Below are 6,725 nucleotides of genomic sequence, written 5' to 3' on the forward strand. Positions count from 1 at the left end.
TTATTTTGCCCTTAAACAGGTCGGAATCCAATTGACACGGTAAATCCCCTGAATCATATAAATTTATTGAAGTCTTTTGTAAAAGAGATAAAATCCTACAATATTTAAGAAGACAACTTACCCAAACGAGGATTGAAACTAAGAAAAATCCATGGTCAGCGAGGTCTTGAAGCTTGGAAGTCAAAGACAACTTGAAGAACTTGATTAATCTTGAAGAAACCGACAATGGAGAAGGGACATTTCGAGGGATAGGGGAGGATGACTGGCCTTCATTAGTGTTTAGGGTTTAGATGTGTTTTTTTATTAAATATTTATAATGCATTTATGAAGAAATTCACTCGATGAGGAAACAAAATAAGCTATTAATGAGAAAATCTGGTATAATAACTAACCAAATTCGGTTTGGACAGCAATAAAACGAATTAGTATGTTTTACAACACTAATTTAGATATATTGGAGCTTAAGTTTCGTTAATTTAGTCGAAAATATGCAAAACTAGTCCTTGTACTTTCATAAATGCGATTTTTAGCTGTTTTAAGCGATTTTAAAGGTTTTTATATGAATATAAAATAAGTCTAACAAATTTAAATACTAATAAATATAATATTTTAATAATTTGAAAGATCCGAAATATATTCCCGAGTCGGGTAAACAAATATGAATTCAAATACGAAAAACCCGAGTTGTTACACTTCTAGATTGGTTCGTACAAAGTGTTTTGAATTGCGGTTTAGAAGTAGTCTCATGTTGAACAAAGGATACTTTATAGGTAGATCAAAATACATTCAGAAGCTCAAAAGATGATCCAGAAGTCGGATCAGAACCCACGTAACATGTTATTAAACGGAAAATGTTATAAAGAACTCTTAATGCAATTTAATTATCTCGTTTAATTAGGTTAAATGATTTGGCAATTAGCACTTACGTTTTAAAGTGACCGCAAAACTTAAGTGCCCACCTTAGCCAAAGTCTAGAAATACACTAAACACACTTTGAATACTAATATTAAGATTTAAGAGAACACAAACATACACAAAAGTTCTAGCAACTATTGATTGGCATGCTCTATGGTCAATCTGAGGATTACAACTATTGTTATGGTCGTTGTACACTAGGAGGCGGACACATTTTTAGGGAGACGTCATCATGCCCAACATGAGCATCAATCACAACCTTGTTCTTCCAAACCGTTTTTTAGTTATTACAAGTGCAACCAGTATTGTAACATTTTCTATTCAGTTAGGTAAAACTCTTTCGTAATGTTAATATATCTTATAGGTGCTTTATATTATTTCTTGATTGATACTCGTACAATCAACTACAGTTTTAAATTCCTATATATACGTATTTGCAGTGGCGAAACTTGGACTGAGACACCGGGTGTAACACCGCGTCTTTTACCCTTTTTAATTTAAGCCTAAATATATTAACTTAGAAAGTATAGGGACTGAAAATGAAAATTCTGAAAATCTTGTCTCGCCGCGGTACGCGACGGGGTAACATGGAACCCATCGCGTAGCACGATGGGGTTGGTGAGTCATCGGACACGTGTCTAACACCGTGTCGACACGTGGCGTGTTGTGACAAGCCACTTGTCATCACCGCATAAGGCGGCGCAAAATTCCGGTGCCGCGGTACGTGATCAGTCCCAAGGGGCCGGGCGCGGTACGCGACGGGGTCCAGAATCGCCTATAAAGGGGGGTGACGGGCATGAGCTCCATTCATCCCAAACACACCTCCATTTACACACACTTAACCTCGAAAGGCGTGCCCCGTTGCCGTAACAAGCCGACATGCTGTTTTCTCGTATTTCATACAAAAAACGAAGTTATAATCAAGTAGCAATCATTTAAGCGAGTAGATCAAGATTCTGCCTTTTTCTTATTATCAATCTAAGCATCCGAATTAAGGTAGGAGTTATGTTTAAGTTATTTGAATTATAGCTTAAACTATCAATCGAGGCTATGTCCTTTAACCTTGATCATATTTTACAAAAATTCATTCACAATCAAGTTTTCATAAACGTTACTTCATGACGAAGTAATGTTAAACGAAAGATATATTTTGACGGGCATGTAGTAACTGGAAGGGGGATATCACTAGTAGTAAGTTTTTTGCCTAAGGAAAAGTAATTCGCATAAATCCCAATCAACCGAGGGACCCGTTTACTTACCTGGAGAAACTTACCAACGTGATAGAACCTATTAGGCCAAAGCATGTTATATCAAACGTCACATAAAACAAGTGTTTTCATTCATAATCAAAGATAAACGATTTCAAGGTTAAGCTTACAATCATAGCTTAACATCATTCAAAACATTCATACGAACCTATTTATGTATAGGTTAAGTATCATTCACAATCAATCAATCAGTTAAGGTTTCCAACACCGACGATACAGGTGAATACGTCAACCTTTTCAATCAGTCAAAATATATTATACTCAATGAGACGAACGGGTGTTTTGTCTTAACGAGTCAATCAAATTTCTACATGAGATCGAGTAATCTCTAAAACATTATAATACAAAGTAGAGAATAATATCAACTCAGACCAAAAACGCATGTGTATGGATCCAAACATAACTGTTAAAGCTCAATCAATCAATCAATCAAGGGCAATGAAGCCACGAGCTTAAACGGTCATGACCAGTTCTCAGTTTAGGGCCGTTTGGCTCGGGGAATACCGTTGTGTGTGTAGGGCAGTGGTACATATACCGGAAGTAAAAATGCTTCCGCTGAGATTGTCAAGAAAACTACATTTGTATTGTAATGTCATTCAAAATGTTTTATCGAGTCATACGTGTTCACCAGCATATAGCTGACGTATTTTTCCAACCTATTGCAGGTAATTAAGCATAAGTAGCTTTAACAATGATTGGAGTCTTATTGAAGATAGAAGAGCGTACAAGATGGCTCCGTCTTTTTATATAAAATCCTTGTAATATGAAAACATATCTTTTGTAAACCAATATTCGGGTATTTAATTCCCGAGTAAAAACAGGGGGGGCAGGGGCCACCCCGGGCCTCAATGAAGCTTCGCCCCTGCGTATTTGTGTGGTGGAATTATAATAAGGGGTGTTAACGAGCTAAGCTAGGGCTCATACTTGAAGTTACTCGAGCCAGCTCAGGTTGACCGTTTATCCTAACAAGATGAATTTTGAGCTTAAGGTAGCTTGTGGCTCGCCGAGCCAACTCGTTTATATTAAAAGGTATTAAAATTAAATTTAGGGATGGTATCAACTCTCAAATGGGCTCATGGACTACATGCCAGTATTATATGGATTTATTTATAAATGGTATTGAGTTAAATTACGGATGGTATCGACTCTCAAACTGATTTCATTAGTTTTTTCAATGAAGCCACGAGCTTCTTAACAATCCGAGTTATGAACTTCGTAATTGATTACAATAAGTCCATAATATGAATTTTCATCATTCCATCTCTTATTTCCATCATTCCATCTTTCTCCATTTTTCAAGAGTATGGTCTTTCTCCATCTTTCATTCCTTATTTTGTAAATTATTTCATATAATAAAAAGTGAAATAAAGTTATTTATATATATAAAAAGTAATTTAAAAAACATAATTTCAAATTAGTTTAGCTATGTAAATAAGTTTGTTTCAAACTGAAAAAAAGAAGGGGCAATTTCATATAATAGTAACCAAGTTTCAAAAGTGTTTCAATTAGGTCACTCAACTTTAAAAAGTGTTACAATTAGGTCACTTAACTTTCATATTTTATTAAATTAAAGGTTTTAACATATTTTTTAACGCTTTTAATTTTTGTTTCACATAGAAAATCTTTTTATCTTTTTTTTTTGATGTTGACGTTGAGTGGCGACGTGAATTTTATTTTTTATTTTTGAATTTTAATATAATAAACGTTTCTTAATTTTTAAAAAATATAACTACCTATATTGCGAATTCCGGACCCCAACATCTTATCCTCCATTTCTTTCTTAACAAAAAAAAAATCGGTGAGACTCGATTTGAATATTTAGTGACCGGATTTAAGAAAAATATGTATAAGTGACCTAATTGAAACACTTTTAAAAGTTGGTTACTATTCTATGAGATATTCCAAAAAAAAAATCAACATAAGTATCTATGTTTGTTTGGTAATCAAGTTGTGTTAACTGTTAATTATGTTCTAGTAATTGGAAGCAAAATCTATTAACAAATAATAATAATAATAATAACAAATACTATAACAATATTTAATTGCCAAAAATATAAAACAATATAACCAGGGGAAAGTTAACGTACAAATAAAATTAACGTGCTAATTTCATTTGTCATCCCATTCCACATACGTATTAATTAGCTCATACGCGATCGTTGATCAAATGGATTGAAATGAAACCGACTTCGGATCAAATGGTGGGTGAAATGGGCGTTGTTTTGAACTATGTATATGAGATATAAGTAGGCTGCAATGGCGGCGGCGGCGATGATAAAAGAAAATAGTGATCGGCGATGATAAAAATTAAAAGGAAATAGTGAATGCAACTGACGGTAACAGTGGTGGCAGAAAAAGGTCGGTTTAATTTGGACGATGAAGCTGCTGCAATGGTGGTACATACATAGCAGCATTAAATGCATGCTGTATCATGGTTTACCAGAAAGTAGTTATCCACTATATATATGTCACGAGTATGTAATTTTATCTATTTTAAACGTATTTTCATAAGCAAGTGTTTGTTAGGTCATTCATGACTATTCGGTGATTCTATTTCCCAACCACATATTATTATTCTTAATAAAATTCACTTTTATCTTCTCTCACACACCGCACAACACTTACGTGTTTTTAATTAAAATTGTGAGAGTTCAAGTCTCATAGTACTAGGGCCGTCCAAACCGCTCGTCGCTCGAACTCGCTTGGAAAATGCTCGCTCGATTGAAAACGAGCCGCTCTGCTCGGTTCGATTTGTAAACGGCCAAGCAACGAGCAAAGGCCTGCTCGGTTCGGTTCGGCTCGAATATTTTTAATTTTTTTTATATATAATTATATAAGAAAAAATATATAAATATATAGACAAAACATATAAATATAAGCTTACAATTATTTTTACCCATTTAAATTTTTCATAAATAGTCAACTTTATTGTTTTATTTGTTCGATTCAAGATTTTAGAATACTAGAAGTTTGTTTATATTATCACTATATCTCACTTTAAACTTATTTTTAATAAAAATTTACAATATATTACACGTTTGTCTAAAAACTACTAATATATTTATAAAATATATTATTTACAACCTTCAAATTTGTTTTTTATTGAAAATTTTAAAGTCATCATCATCATCATCATCATCGTACTCAGTATATCCCACCAATAGCAAAGCTATGGTAGGGTCTGAGGAGGGTAAGATGTAGGCAGCCTTACCTCTACCCCATAGGGATAGAGAGGCTGCTTCCGGTGAGACCCCCGGCTCGATAGTAGTTTTGCATCAAGCCTTGGACATAAGGCACATAGCACTCAATCATCGGGACACCAGCTGATCGGTGCATGTACCCTTATCTTTCAGCTATCAACGCCACTACATGATGCCTGATTAACCGTCCGTCACTTTTAACGTTATTTTCACGAGATTAGTAAAATAACGTCAAAATTAGTGCAATTTCACTTTTGCCCACCCGAGGGTTCACACATATATACATCATATGTGGCGCACCGCAAGCAGGGCTAAAATTTTAAAGTCAAAAAGAAATAAATAATGCTCGAAATCGCTCGATGTTCAATCAAAAAATGCTCGATCGATTTTCGCTCGGTTCGAATTTTAGTCGTTCGGTTCGGTTCGGTTGGAAACGAGCCAAGCAACGAGCAAGCCATCGCTTGGTTCGGCTCGACTCGTGAACAGCCTATCCCATACTGACAGAAAACGGTGGTATAATAATGCATGCGCGTTTGTTAATTACCTGTGATGATAACAGTGAGATCGGAAGGATCGATGGAGATGGTAACTTGTTCAGCAGTGGAAGAAGATCCGAATCCACTCGACCCGGGCCATCCTGTTATCAAAGACAATATCCCCATTCCAGGTGTTGATTTTGACAGCTTCTATATGTTTGTTTGTATGTATGATGAGAGAGAGCTAATATTAATTAGCTGATTTGCAGGCATTATTCTCATCTCTCACATATTATGTATTTATATAGACAAAGGTGTGAAAGAAAGCTGAGAGGGAGCAATGGGAAATGATAAGAGTGGGTGTCAACTGTCAAATGCGTGAACTTATAGCGGTGAATTTATTATATATATATATATATATATATATATTAATAGCGGCATTATATGGTTGGTAATTTCTGACTCCAAGTTAAAACTAGGTGAACTTGTGAGACCATTCATAATTAGTTACGTTTCCTAATTACAATATGTTTACTAATTGCATTATAATTAGAATAGATAGTGTCTTAGCTAGTAAATCATGTGACTCTATATAAACCGAGTTATAATTTAACACAGGAGATGCAACCGAGTTATAGAGTTTATCAAGAGAAACACGAGTTATGTGTAATATGGGTTTTTAAGAGTTATTTATATTCAATATTTAATATTCGTTTGATAGATTACATACGAATGGTATGCGACTCTGGGATAAAAAGCAGGTATGACATAATAATAATCTCACTCTATATACTTACTTCCTATTATGTTAATTCTCAAGCCTGAATGTGATTACAAAAAAAAAGTTCCACGAAAATGTGGCAAGG

Source organism: Bidens hawaiensis, unplaced genomic scaffold, assembly GCF_021521415.1.
Source record: "Bidens hawaiensis isolate Kalapana, Puna unplaced genomic scaffold, B.hawaiensis_p1.1 tig00018412_1, whole genome shotgun sequence".
NCBI classification, from domain to species: Eukaryota; Viridiplantae; Streptophyta; class Magnoliopsida; order Asterales; family Asteraceae; genus Bidens; species Bidens hawaiensis.